The sequence below is a fragment of the Lasioglossum baleicum genome, unplaced genomic scaffold (assembly GCF_051020765.1).
Source record: "Lasioglossum baleicum unplaced genomic scaffold, iyLasBale1 scaffold0376, whole genome shotgun sequence".
Lineage (NCBI taxonomy): Eukaryota > Metazoa > Arthropoda > Insecta > Hymenoptera > Halictidae > Lasioglossum > Lasioglossum baleicum.
The window spans coordinates 130,001-144,862 of NW_027469436.1; the positions used below are offsets into that span (position 1 = coordinate 130,001).

General features: G+C 53.3%; 2 non-coding genes across 2 annotated transcripts; both read left to right on the forward strand.

Annotated features, from left to right (window-relative positions):
* The first annotated feature begins 8,383 nt into the window (after nt 1-8,383).
* LOC143220204 (small subunit ribosomal RNA) lies at nt 8,384-10,217 on the forward strand. The gene has a single exon (XR_013011593.1). It is a non-coding gene; the product is annotated as a small subunit ribosomal RNA (ribosomal RNA).
* Nucleotides 10,218-12,616: 2,399 nt separating this feature from the next.
* On the forward strand, nt 12,617-12,771 carry LOC143220213 (5.8S ribosomal RNA). The gene has a single exon (XR_013011598.1). It is a non-coding gene; the product is annotated as a 5.8S ribosomal RNA (ribosomal RNA).
* Nucleotides 12,772-14,862: the final 2,091 nt, after the last annotated feature.

Sequence of the window (14,862 nt, forward strand, 5' to 3'; positions counted from 1 at the left end):
GGTCGGAGCGACACGACTGGTCGGACTTGGGCACGCGTGCGGTGGAGAGGTCGGAGCGACCCGACTGGTCGGACTTGGCCACGCGAACCGCAGGTCGGAGCGACACGACTGGATTTACTTGGGTAGGCGAACCGCTGGTCGGAGCGACGCGACTGGACGGGCTTGTGTACGCGAACCGCAGGACGGAGCGACGCGACTGGATTTACTTGGGTAGGCGAACCGCTGGTCGGAGCGACGCGACTGGAGGGATTTGTGTACGCGAACCGCTGGTCGGAGCGACGCGACTGGACGGACTTGTGTAGGCGAATCCTAGGTCGGAGCGACGCGACTGGACAGACTTGGGTACGCGAACCGCTGGTCGGAGCGATACGACTGGGTCTACTTGGCTACGCGATCCGTAGGTCGGAGCGACACGACTGGATGTACTTGGGTAGGCGAACCGCTGGTCGGAGCGACGCGACTGGACGGATTTGAGTACGCGAACCGCAGGTCGGAGCGACGCGACTGGACGGGCTTGTGTACGCGAACCGCAGGTCGGAGCGACGCGACTGGGTGTACCTGGCTACGCGAACCGCAGGCCGGAGCGACGCGACTGAATGGACTTGTGTACGCGAACCGCTGGTCGGAGCGACGCGACTGGACGGACTTGTGTAGGCGAATCCTAGGTCGGAGCGACGCGACTGGACAGACTTGGGTACGCGAACCGCTGGTCGGAGCGATACGACTGGGTGTACTTGGCTACGCGATCCGTAGGTCGGAGCGACACGACTGGATGTACTTGGGTAGGCGAACCGCTGGTCGGAGCGACGCGACTGGACGGGCTTGTGTACGCGAACCGCAGGTCGGAGCGACGCGACTGGATTTACATGGGTAGGCGAACCGCTGGTCGGAGCGACGCGACTGGACGGGCTTGTGTACGCGAACCGCAGGTCGGAGCGACGCGACTGGATTTACTTGGGTAGGCGAACCGCTGGTCGGAGCGACGCGACTGGAGGGATTTGTGTACGCGAACCGCTGGTCGGAGCGACGCGACTGGACGGACTTGTGTAGGCGAATCCTAGGTCGGAGCGACGCGACTGGACAGACTTGGGTACGCGAACCGCTGGTCGGAGCGATACGACTGGGTCTACTTGGCTACGCGATCCGTAGGTCGGAGCGACACGACTGGATGTACTTGGCTACGCGAACCGCAGGTCGGAGCGGCGCGACTGGTTTACTTGGGTAGGCGAACCGCTGGTCGGAGCGACGCGACTGGACGTGTTTGTGTACGCGAACCGCAGGTCGGAGCGACGCGACTGGGTGTACTTGGCTACGCGATCCGTAGATCGGAGCGACACGACTGGATGTACTTGGGTAGGCGAACCGCTGGTCGGAGCGACGCGACTGGACGGATTTGAGTACGCGAACCGCAGGTCGGAGCGACGCGACTGGACGGGCTTGTGTACGCGAACCGCAGGTCGGAGCGACGCGACTGGGTGTACCTGGCTACGCGAACCGCAGGCAGGAGCGACGCGACTGAATGGACTTGTGTACGCGAACCGCTGGTCGGAGCGACGCGACTGGACGGACTTGTGTAGGCGAATCCTAGGTCGGAGCGACGCGACTGGACAGACTTGGGTACGCGAACCGCTGGTCGGAGCGATACGACTGGGTGTACTTGGCTACGCGATCCGTAGGTCGGAGCGACACGACTGGATGTACTTGGGTAGGCGAACCGCTGGTCGGAGCGACGCGACTGGACGGGCTTGTGTACGCGAACCGCAGGTCGGAGCGACGCGACTGGATTTACTTGGGTAGGCGAACCGCTGGTCGGAGCGACGCGACTGGAGGGATTTGTGTACGCGAACCGCTGGTCGGAGCGACGCGACTGGACGGACTTGTGTAGGCGAATCCTAGGTCGGAGCGACGCGACTGGACAGACTTGGGTACGCGAACCGCTGGTCGGAGCGATACGACTGGGTGTACTTGGCTACGCGATCCGTAGGTCGGAGCGACACGACTGGATCTTCTTGGCTACGCGAACCGCAGGTCGGAGCGACGCGACTGGACGGACTTGGGTACGCGGTATGCAGGTCGGAGCGACACGACCGGATGTAACTCCGTACGCGCATCGGAGCGACACGACCCGGTTGGACATGTAGCTGCAAACCGTTCGTCGGAGTCACACATTTCGTTCCACATGGTCACGCACATAGGTGATACATAGAGGAACTATCCACTGCGTATGCGCATAGAGGCCATCCATAGGTGGTACCTATTGCGCATGCGCAAGCGCATATGGGCCTAGGCGCATCCGATCGACGTTACCTACTGCGCATGCGCAAGCGGATATGCGCGGAGACCACTCCGATGGACGATACCTACTGCGCATGCGCATCGGCGCCGCAAACCGACGCGACTGGATCGGACTTGCGTCTACGTACGGTTGATCGGAGCGACACGACTACATCGGAGTTGTGTACGCGAACCTCAGGTCGGAGCTACACGACCGGGTCTACCTCCGTACGCGGATTGGCGCATCGGAGCGACACGACTGGAGTGGACTTGCTTTTGCGTACGATACTGTCGGAGCTATGGGACTGGGCGTACGCCCGTACGCGCATCTGCTCACCGGAGCGACACGACTGGATGTTAGGTGGCTTGTACCTAGCGGCTTGCTACCGATAATACCTATTGGGCTTGCTCATCCGCGTTCCGGAGCGACGCTACCGGAATGGTTTTGCGTTTGAGTACGGTACGTCGGAGTTATGCGACTGGGCGAACGGCTGTACGCGCATCGGCGCTCCGGAGCGACACGACCGGACCAGCTTTGCAGTTTTGTACCGCGCATCCGAGCGACACGACTGGATGTTAGATCGCATGCACATCGGGGCTTGCTAGCGATAATACTTATTGCGCATGCTCATCCGAGTTCCGGAGCGACGCGACTGGAGTGGACTTGCTTTTGCGTACGATACTGTCGGAGCTATGCGACTGGGCGTACGCCCGTACGCGCATCTGCACTCCGGAGCGACACGACTGGATGTCAGGTGGCTTGTTCCTAGCGGCTTGCTACCGATAATACCTATTGGGCTTGCTCATCCGCGTTCCGGAGCGACGCTACCGGAATGGTTTTGCGTTTGAGTACGGTACGTCGGACTTATGCGACTTGGCGTACGCCCGTACGCGCATAGGCGCTCCGGAGCGACACGACCGGACCAGCTTTGCAGTTTTGTACCGCGCATCGGAGCGACACGACTGGATGTTAGATCGCATGCACATAGGGGCTTGCTAGCGATAATACTTATTGCGCATGCTCATCCGAGTTCCGGAGCGACGCGACTGGAGTGGACTTGCTTTTGCGTACGATACTGTCGGAGCTATGGGACTGGGCGTACGCCCGTACGCGCATCTGCTCACCGGAGCGACACGACTGGATGTTAGGTGGCTTGTACCTAGCGGCTTGCTACCGATAATACCTATTGGGCTTGCTCATCCGCGTTCCGGAGCGACGCTACCGGAATGGTTTTGCGTTTGAGTACGGTACGTCGGAGTTATGCGACTGGGCGAACGGCTGTACGCGCATCGGCGCTCCGGAGCGACACGACCGGACCAGCTTTGCAGTTTTGTACCGCGCATCCGAGCGACACGACTGGATGTTAGATCGCATGCACATCGGGGCTTGCTAGCGATAATACTTATTGCGCATGCTCATCCGAGTTCCGGAGCGACGCGACTGGAGTGGACTTGCTTTTGCGTACGATACTGTCGGAGCTATGGGACTGGGCGTACGCCCGTACGCGCATCTGCTCTCCGGAGCGACACGACTGGATGTTAGGTGGCTTGTACCTAGCGGCTTGCTACCGATAATACCTATTGGGCTTGCTCATCCGCGTTCCGGAGCGACGCTACCGGAATGGTTTTGCGTTTGAGTACGGTACGTCTGAGTTATGCGACTGGGCGAACGGCTGTACGCGCATCGGCGCTCCGGAGCGACACGACCGGACCAGCTTTGCAGTTTTGTACCGCGCATCGGAGCGACACGACTGGATGTTAGATCGCATGCACATAGGGGCTTGCTAGCGATAATACTTATTGCGCAAGCTCATCCGAGTTCCGGAGCGACGCGACTGGAGTGGACTTGCTTTTGCGTACGATACTGTCGGAGCTATGGGACTGGGCGTACGCCCGTACGCGCATCTGCTCACCGGAGCGACACGACTGGATGTTAGGTGGCTTGTACCTAGCGGCTTGCTACCGATAATACCTATTGGGCTTGCTCATCCGCGTTCCGGAGCGACGCTACCGGAATGGTTTTGCGTTTGAGTACGGTACGTCGGAGTTATGCGACTGGGCGAACGGCTGTACGCGCATCGGCGCTCCGGAGCGACACGACCGGACCAGCTTTGCAGTTTTGTACCGCGCATCCGAGCGACACGACTGGATGTTAGATCGCATGCACATCGGGGCTTGCTAGCGATAATACTTATTGCGCATGCTCATCCGAGTTCCGGAGCGACGCGACTGGAGTGGACTTGCTTTTGCGTACGATACTGTCGGAGCTATGGGACTGGGCGTACGCCCGTACGCGCATCTGCTCTCCGGAGCGACACGACTGGATGTTAGGTGGCTTGTACCTAGCGGCTTGCTACCGATAATACCTATTGGGCTTGCTCATCCGCGTTCCGGAGCGACTCTACCGGAATGGTTTTGCGTTTGAGTACGGTACGTCGGAGTTATGCGACTGGGCGTACGCCCGTACGCGCATCGGCGCTCCGGAGCGACACGACCGGACCAGCTTTGCAGTTTTATACCGCGCATCCGAGCGACACGACTGGATGTTAGATCGCATGCACATAGGGGCTTGCTATCGAAATACTTATTGCGCATGCTCATTCGCGTTCCGGAGCGACTAGACTGGAGTGGACTTGCTTCTTAAGTACGGTGCTGTCGGAGCTATGCGGCTGGGCGTACGCTCGTACGCGCATCGGCTCGCCGGAGCGACACGACTGGATGTTAGGTAGCATTTACATAGGGGCTTGCTGCCGATAATACTTATTGGACATGCTCATTCGCGTTCCGGAGCGACGAGACTGGAGTGGACTTGCTTTTTAAGTACGGTACTGTCGGAGCTATGCGACTGGGCGTACTACCGTACGCGCATCGGCTCTCCGGAGCGACACGACTGGATGTTAGGTTGCATTTACATAGGGGCTTGCTGCCGATAATACTTATTGGACATGCTCATTCGCGTTCCGGAGCGACGAGACTGGAGTGGACTTGCTTTTTAAGTACGGTACTGTCGGAGCTATGCGACTGGGCGTACGCCCGTACGCGCATCGGCGCTCCGGAGCGACACGACCGGACTCGCTTTGCAGTTTTATACCGCGCATCGGAGCGACACGACTGGAGTGTACTTGCTTTTTAAGTACGTTATGTCGGAGTTATGCGACTGGGCGTACGCCCGTACGCGCATCGGCGCTCCGGAGCGACACGACCGGACCAGCTTTGCAGTTTCATACCGCGCATCGGAGCGACACGACTGGAGTGTACTTGCTTTTGCGTACGTTACGTCGGAGTTATGCGACTGGGCGTACGCCCGTACGCGCATCGGCGCTCCGGAGCGACACGACCGGACTCGCTTTGCAGTTTTATACCGCGCATCGGAGCGACACGACTGGAGTGGACTTGCTTTTGCGTATGATACTGTCGGAGCTATGGGACTGGGCGTACGCCCGTACGCGCATCTGCTCTCCGGAGCGACACGACTGGATGTTAGGTGGCATGTACATAGCGGCTTGCTACCGATAATACCTATTGGGCTTGCTCATCCGCGTTCCGGAGCGACGCTACCGGAATGGTTTAGCGTTTGAGTACGGTACGTCGGAGTTATGCGACTGGGCGTACGCCCGTACGCGCATCGGCTCTCCGGAGCGACACGACTGGATGTTAGGTAGCATTTACATAGGGGCTTGCTGCCGATAATACTTATTGGACATGCTCGTCCGCGTTCCGGAGCGACGCTACCGGAATTGTTTTGCGTTTGAGTACGGTACGTCGGAGTTATGCGACTGGGCGTACGGCTGTACGCGCATCGGCGCTCCGGAGCGACACGACCGGACCAGCTTTGCAGTTTTATACCGCGCATCCGAGCGACACGACTGGATGTTAGATCGCATGCACATAGGGGCTTGCTATCGAAATACTTATTGCGCATGCTCATTCGCTTTCCGGAGCGACTAGACTGGAGTGGACTTGCTTCTTAAGTACGGTGCTGTCGGAGCTATGCGACTGGGCGTACGCCCGTACGCGCATCGGCTCGCCGGAGCGACACGACTGGATGTTAGGTAGCATTTACATAGGGGCTTGCTGCCGATAATACTTATTGGACATGCTCATTCGCGTTCCGGAGCGACGAGACTGGAGTGGACTTGCTTTTTAAGTACGGTACTGTCGGAGCTATGCGACTGGGCGTACTACCGTACGCGCATCGGCTCTCCGGAGCGACACGACTGGATGTTAGGTTGCATTTACATAGGGGCTTGCTGCCGATAATACTTATTGGACATGCTCATTCGCGTTCCGGAGCGACGAGACTGGAGTGGACTTGCTTTTTAAGTACGGTACTGTCGGAGCTATGCGACTGGGCGTACGCCCGTACGCGCATCGGCGCTCCGGAGCGACACGACCGGACTCGCTTTGCAGTTTTATACCGCGCATCGGAGCGACACGACTGAAGTGTACTTGCTTTTTAAGTACGTTATGTCGGAGTTATGCGACTGGGCGTACGCCCGTACGCGCATCGGCGCTCCGGAGCGACACGACCGGACCAGCTTTGCAGTTTCATACCGCGCATCGGAGCGACACGACTGGAGTGTACTTGCTTTTGCGTACGTTACGTCGGAGTTATGCGACTGGGCGTACGCCCGTATGAGCATCGGCGCGCCGGAGCGACACGACCGGGCCGTCCGTGTAGTTGCGGACGTCGCGTCGGAGCGACATGACTGGAGGTTTTTCTTTAATTTCTTTAAAATTAATGTTACAACCTGTACATTTTATTGTAGTGTTCCGTTTAATAGACGTATTTGAAGTTATTGTTGGCACATTTTCGATTCTTCATTAATTTTTAATTTTCTCGAATTATTTACTTATTTCGGTTCGATCATAAAAATTGTATTTTTTCATAAAAATACCTTTGGAATTAATTCCGTATACGTTTATGGCAATAGTTTGTTAATTATGTTGTTACTTTGTTTGGTTGTTGGTTTAGTTACACCGAGTCCAAGTTCGAGCGTGCATTGCGGCCTGTCCCCCACTGCGGAGGTTTCGCACCGTAAGCGCCCGTGCGTCAGCCCGTCCGGGGCCGGCGTGCCTGCCGGCCCTTTCGTATCTATAAGAGAGGGTACGGTCCGGACGGGCCGGGCGGAGCAGTGTCGGGCGTGTGGCTATTCTATGACCTCGGTTGAGAAGCAGTCTACCGCTCCTCGTGATATATACAATATCTCGACTGTTCTGACCCGTGTTGCGTTCGGAGTTTGTTCTCCACACTGCATTGCCTCCGGGACGGTGTCTAGTACCGAATGTCCCATTTGGAGGCGAGCATCCCACAGGGATGTTGGTGACTGTATGCATTTATAATGGTGTGTACATGTACTCACTGAGCATCATCTCATCCACTCCGAGCGATTGGACCTTTTTATAGAAATAATGTACTTGTGGATTATATTTCTTCAAATGTAATTCCATAAATAATATAAGTACGAAACGCGCCGTCGGAGCCTCGCAACCTTCGTCGGCGCGCGTAGTACCAGGCCCAGAGATTGAGTTGAAGTTAAGGTACGGCTACCATTGATGGTATGACCAGCATGCACACTTACGCGCTTCCTCGTTTATGTCCAGCATGCACTCTTCTACGCGCTTGTCTTTTTATACTGCCCAGCGTGAGAGTGATACGTGCTTCCACGATTATAACTATTCAGCGCGGTGTGATACGTGCTTGCCGTCGATGTGATCCGTATCCAATTGATCTTATTAATGAAACGTTGGACGTGTGTGTTGTGATGTCGGTGAAGGATGGAGGAAAGAGAGGAGAGAGAAACGAGGGATAGAAAGAGGAGCAAAAGTGTTTTATCTATCCATAATGGGAGGAGGAAAGGAGGAGACGGAAGGAAGAGAGGAAGGAGAAAACGAGTCGTGAGAGAAGTTGTTGAGTGGAGACAAAGTTTTGAGGAGAATAAATATTACATTGAACGTTGGGAAAAGGAGTTACTTGTGTAAACCAACGAAAATTTGTACACACGTTTTGAGGGTCTCGTCGATCGGTAATCGGAAAGAGTACCGACGACGGATGGTATCGTAATATTATATGATATTACGTCCAGACATACAACGTTCTTTAATAAGATCCCTGGTTGATCCTGCCAGTAGTCATATGCTTGTCTCAAAGATTAAGCCATGCATGTCTCAGTACATGCCGAATTAAGGTGAAACCGCGAATGGCTCATTAAATCAGTTATGGTTTCTTAGATCGTACCCACATTTACTTGGATAACTGTGGTAATTCTAGAGCTAATACATGCAAACCAGAGTTCCGACCAGAGATGGGAGGAACGCTTTTATTAGATCAAAACCAATCGGTGGCGGATGGCTTGCTGTTCGTCCATCGTTTGCTTTGGTGACTCTGAATAACTTTGTGCTGATCGCATGGTCATCTAGCACCGGCGACGCATCTTTCAAATGTCTGCCTTATCAACTGTCGATGGTAGGTTCTGCGCCTACCATGGTTGTAACGGGTAACGGGGAATCAGGGTTCGATTCCGGAGAGGGAGCCTGAGAAACGGCTACCACATCCAAGGAAGGCAGCAGGCGCGCAAATTACCCACTCCCGGCACGGGGAGGTAGTGACGAAAAATAACGATACGGGACTCATCCGAGGCCCCGTAATCGGAATGAGTACACTTTAAATCCTTTAACGAGGACCAATTGGAGGGCAAGTCTGGTGCCAGCAGCCGCGGTAATTCCAGCTCCAATAGCGTATATTAAAGTTGTTGCGGTTAAAAAGCTCCTTGCGGGCGGTCCAACTAATATCCCATCGCGGTGCTCTTTACCGGGTGTCGAGGTGGGCCGATACGTTTACTTTGAACAAATTAGAGTGCTTAAAGCAGGCTACCTTCGCCTGAATATTCTGTGCATGGAATAATGGAATAGGACCTCGGTTCTATTTTGTTGGTTTTCGGAACCCCGAGGTAATGATTAATAGGGACAGATGGGGGCATTCGTATTGCGACGTTAGAGGTGAAATTCTTGGATCGTCGCAAGACGGACAGAAGCGAAAGCATTTGCCAAAAATGTTTTCATTAATCAAGAACGAAAGTTAGAGGTTCGAAGGCGATCAGATACCGCCCTAGTTCTAACCATAAACGATGCCAGCTAGCGATCCGCCGAAGTTCCTCCGATGACTCGGCGGGCAGCTTCCGGGAAACCAAAGCTTTTGGGTTCCGGGGGAAGTATGGTTGCAAAGCTGAAACTTAAAGGAATTGACGGAAGGGCACCACCAGGAGTGGAGCCTGCGGCTTAATTTGACTCAACACGGGAAACCTCACCAGGCCCGGACACCGGAAGGATTGACAGATTGATAGCTCTTTCTTGATTCGGTGGGTGGTGGTGCATGGCCGTTCTTAGTTGGTGGAGCGATTTGTCTGGTTAATTCCGATAACGAACGAGACTCTAGCCTGCTAAATAGACGTAACTTATGGTATCTCGAAGGCCCCCGGCTTCGGTCGGTGGGTTTTTACTACCAACGTACAAACAAATCTTCTTAGAGGAACAGGCGGCTTCTAGCCGCACGAGATTGAGCAATAACAGGTCTGTGATGCCCTTAGATGTTCTGGGCCGCACGCGCGCTACACTGAAGGAATCAACGTGTTTTCCCTGACCGAAAGGCCCGGGTAACCCGCTGAACCTCCTTCGTGCTAGGGATTGGGGCTTGCAATTATTCCCCATGAACGAGGAATTCCCAGTAAGCGCGAGTCATAAGCTCGCGTTGATTACGTCCCTGCCCTTTGTACACACCGCCCGTCGCTACTACCGATTGAATGATTTAGTGAGGTCTTCGGACTGGTGCGCGGCCAATGCCTCGGCATTGCCGATGTTACCGGGAAGATGACCAAACTTGATCATTTAGAGGAAGTAAAAGTCGTAACAAGGTTTCCGTAGGTGAACCTGCGGAAGGATCATTAACGATACTCAAACCAAGAGATCGTAAAAATGTAACTATGACACGCTTATATTTATGGCCACGGAGTAAACGGCTTACGCGAGAAGTTTAAATCCTTCCGTCCGGATCTCCGTTGACCAAAACACATGATTCGGAACGAATCATTAAACAGATACCAAAAAGAAAAAAAAAAAATACTCTCGAACGAATAGTAGTCACCGGGGATGACGGCTTACGTGAGGAGGTATCGAAGCCTTCCGTCCGTCTTTCCGGTGACTCAATGGAGGAGAACAGCAGCCGCGCGCGTCCGGCTTCGAAAGTAAAGAAGAAGGTCTCTCTTTCTCGATTTCGGGATGACGGATGAACACAATTGCACAAACAATTTATGACTGAAGGGAGGCAGTCATGTATATATCAAAGAAATTGGCGCTTGCGTGAAGGTCGTATACAGAAGGACCCGCCGCCACTAAACGAAATAAAACGAAATGCCTCGTGTCAGAGAGACGATGAACCTTCTTCCCTTTCGTTTACCGTGTACGAGGCGTACGTTTGTTCTCCAACGTGTGCGAAACGGGACATCGAAAGGATGCCTCTGCGGGATCGAACGAAGCGGACGGTACGAGAGTTCGTGTACGTTAAAGAGCGAGTAGCGCGTCGAACGAGAGGAGAAGGAACGAGCCGCCGTCGAAATACGTTTCGCGACGTTTCCTTCGAATTATACGAATCGACCTCTTGTCTCTTTGCACCTTATACTTTCTCTCTATCTCGTCTTGTTTCCTACCCGCAGTGATTGTATCTTCTTTCGAAAGTGATGTGTCCCAATCGACGAAACCACGTATACGCGTGGATCGGGTAACCTTAGAACAAGAAGCATCTTGTGTCGATGTGAGCCCGCTTTATTCGCTTCTACGCTCCAAGTTGATCTGAATCTCGTTCAGAGGAGGGGAGTATAGATCGGTTGTGCAGCCTCGTTGCCGTGAGTAGGACACCCGCGTGCCTTGACGATAATGAAATGGGAGAATGCTTTCATATCGTCCCAGGCAGTTGGGACGAAAGACCGCTTCGAGGCCGACCGTGTCTAGGTCCTCATCGAATTTTAACCTGAACGCATTTTCTCGTCAACATGTGTTCGGATCTCATCTGAATTTCGTTCAGAGGAGGGGAGTATAGATCGGTTGTGCAGCCTCGTTGCCGTGAGTCGGACACCCACGTGCCTTGACGATAATGAAATGGGAGAATGCTTTCATATCGTCCCAGGCAGTTGGGACGAAAGACCCCGCTTCGAGGCCGACCGCGTCTAGGTCCTCATCGAATATACTTACCTGAACGTATTTTCTCATGAACATGGTCGGATATATCAATCTGAATTTCGTTCAGAGGGGAGGACAGATCCCGGTTGTGTAGCCTCGTTGCCGTGAGTCGGACACCCATTGCCTCCTTGACGATAATGAAACGGGAGAATGCTTTCGTATCGTCGCCGGAAGTTGTGGGACGAAAAAGACCGCTTCGAGGCCGACCGCGTCTATTAGGTCCTCATCGAATTTTTACCTGAACGTATTTTCTCACGAATATGTCGGATCTGATCTGAATCCCGTTCAGAGGGAGGATCAAAAGATATAATATCGGTTGTGCAGCCTCGTTGCCGTGAGTCGGACACCCATGCCGTGACGATAATGAAATGGGAGAATGCTTTCGTATCGTCGCTGGAAGTTGGGACGAAGGACCGCTCCGAGGCCGACCGCGTCTTAAGGTCCCCATCGAATTTTTACCTGAACGGAGGGGGCATTTTTCTCATCAAAACATGGTCGAATGTGATCTGAATTTCGTTCAGAGGGAGGACAAAGATAATAATAATCGGTTGTGTAGCCTCGTTGCCGTGAGTCGGATACACACCCATGCCGTGACGATAATGAAATGGGAGAATGCTTTCGTATCGTCGCTGGAAGTTGGGTCGAACGACCGCTTAGAGGCCGACCGCGTCTGGGTCCCCATCGAATTTTTTACCTGATCGTATTTTCTCATCAACATAATATCGAATCATGTTTTATATTGAAAGAAATGATAGTAGAAGCGAATTGGCCTCTGCCGCATTATGCTTGTTCTGGACGTCGCCTCAAGGTTCCAGTAATCGGGGTTTCCCCGTCGTTTTCCTTGTGTTTGCGATGTTCGATGGTTTTCTATATAAGGTTCTCTTATATAATGTTCTTTACGCCCGGCCGAAGGATGCGTGTGCCAAGCACACGCCCCGACGGCTTCGTCGTGGACATATATTGTGTCGTCGATATTTTCCGTCGAACGAGTCTACGCCACTCGTTTCGGCGCGGCGACGCCCGCATCTCCGACTTCCCGTTGGTCGGAGGTGTTAGGGTACCGATTTCTAAACGAGTACTTGAGTTGAATATTATTCAATATATATACGATTACCCTGAACGGTGGATCACTTGGCTCGTGGGTCGATGAAGAACGCAGCTAATTGCGCGTCAACGTGTGAACTGCAGGACACATGAACATCGACATTTCGAACGCACATTGCGGTCCACGGATACAATTCCTGGACCACGCCTGGCTGAGGGTCGTTCACGTAACCCATATACTGCTTGCGTTGCGTTTCGTTCCACTCTCTCTCTTTATTATCTTTCATCCTTCACGACCATCCCCGCCGTCCGTTCACGAAATAGAACGGTTCAAGTGCGGGTACCAGAGAAAAGATGAACAGAGAAAGGAGAGAAGGATGCTGGAACGTTCGCGACGTACGAGCGATTAATGAACGTTCGTCGGCGTTCGTCGCGGTCGTGACCGAGATTGCGAGAGCGATGAGTATGTGCTTGCGTGCGATGTGTGAACGCGTTTACGAGAGACAATTGGAACGTGTCACGAACCTGCGTGCGTGAGACTCGCGGCGTCGTGCGTCGTCGTTTTACGTAAACAGACGACCGCCCGTTGAGCCACCGCTTCGTGCCGATTACAAAGTTCTCCCGTACCGTATCTCGCATCCGCCACTGCTTACGCTCCGTGTGTCTTTGGATCACGAATTACAAGCCGCGCCCCCGACGTCGTTTGAAACGAATTTGTATTTGCGAGACCGTGAGAAGTAAAAGGGAAAAAAAAAAATGAGAGAGGTTGAGGAGAAGGTAGTTCGTACAGCCCCAGGGTTCAGAATGCCCAATCCCTCTCGCCGCATAGCAAGTTATACTCCGTGCGGAATTATCGTGCGGCAGACCGTCACGTTTATTGGGTCGTCGTTTAGATACACCACCGACGCTTTCCCACCTGACTGGTAACATACCGACCGAGAACGCGCCGTGCAATTTCATCGAATGCTGACGATACTTGGGATGATTAGAACAGTGTCTGTGCGGAGGAAATGAGAGTATAAGATGCGTAACTGGTTAACGGGATGAATATGTCCCCGTCGTCTCGCATCGCTCTTCCCGCGCGCCTGTTCCCCAGCCACTTTCGTTGAAAATTGTTTCGTGAGCGTTTACTCGTGCGTCGACGATCGTTCCATAGCAGGGTGTGTAACAGAAAGCCTCTAGGTGTGTGTTGTCGTGAACGTTTCTGTACCTCTTGTGACGCGCGTCTGCGTACGTTTCGTATCCGGAGATCGAAAACTTCGCGGCGGGTGCGTAGAATTGGATAGAGTAAGATCCTCTTTGGACGTGGCTCGAAATTGCCTAAAAGTGGAGAGAGAAGAAAAACTTATGAGAGAGTTAATCGGTGTTTTGTCACCCCATGTCTTCTTTTTTTTTTTCTTTTTTTTCGTTGTCGGTTCGCTAGACCGCGCATCTAAAGCTGCTCCGGTCTGTTGTCCAGTCCTTGAAGACAGCTTTGCATTCCTTGCGTGCGTTCACATCTTTGTTTCTTTTCGTATACAGCAGAGTAATGAAAACTCGTGCATGCTCCGATATACCTCGGCCCATCCCCTTTGTTCTAAAGGATTGGGGTATTAAATCGGGACGGAGGGAGCGTGCATCATCGCGTTTCGATCTCTCTGTATGGAACGAAGGAAATGGGGGAGAACCGCTGGGTAAAAGCTAATAGAGGAGGAAGGCGACAGAAGGAGAGCTATTTGGATGTCTTGCGAGTGTCTTAGCTGGAACATGATACGACGCGAATAATTGATTAATTTTTAAGAAGGCACTATGGTGCGGTGCATAGACGCGCGTACGTAACTTTCTCGTTTTCATTGCCCTCTCTCCTACATTTTGACTTTTTTTTCTTTTTTTTTCCTTTCCCAATTATACGCCTCTTGGAGAATATATCATATTCCCTTTGAGGAAGAGAATAAGTTCGTCTCGAAAATGGAATCAATGAAAAGAAATTTTGGGATTTTGCGTCGGGGAAGAAGGAAAGTAGGCTACCGTGTGTATGTCACTTTTCGCTGCGTGCTTTGGGATGTGCGTGTTCACGTTGATGGGGATGATACAGTGCCTCCACGCTGAACCGACCCAACTGCCGTCGATCTGTGAACGATAATACACGTGGCCGCTCCCGCCTGCCTGAAATAATATATCGAACGCTCGAGTCGACGTCTTTTCCAATAAAAGAGAGAAGAGCGCGTGGGAAACTCTCGCGGTTACGCACGCAAATGTCACGAAATGTATTTCGTGTTATACGTAGAGACGACCTCAGAGTAGGCGAGATTACCCGCTGAATTTAAGCATATT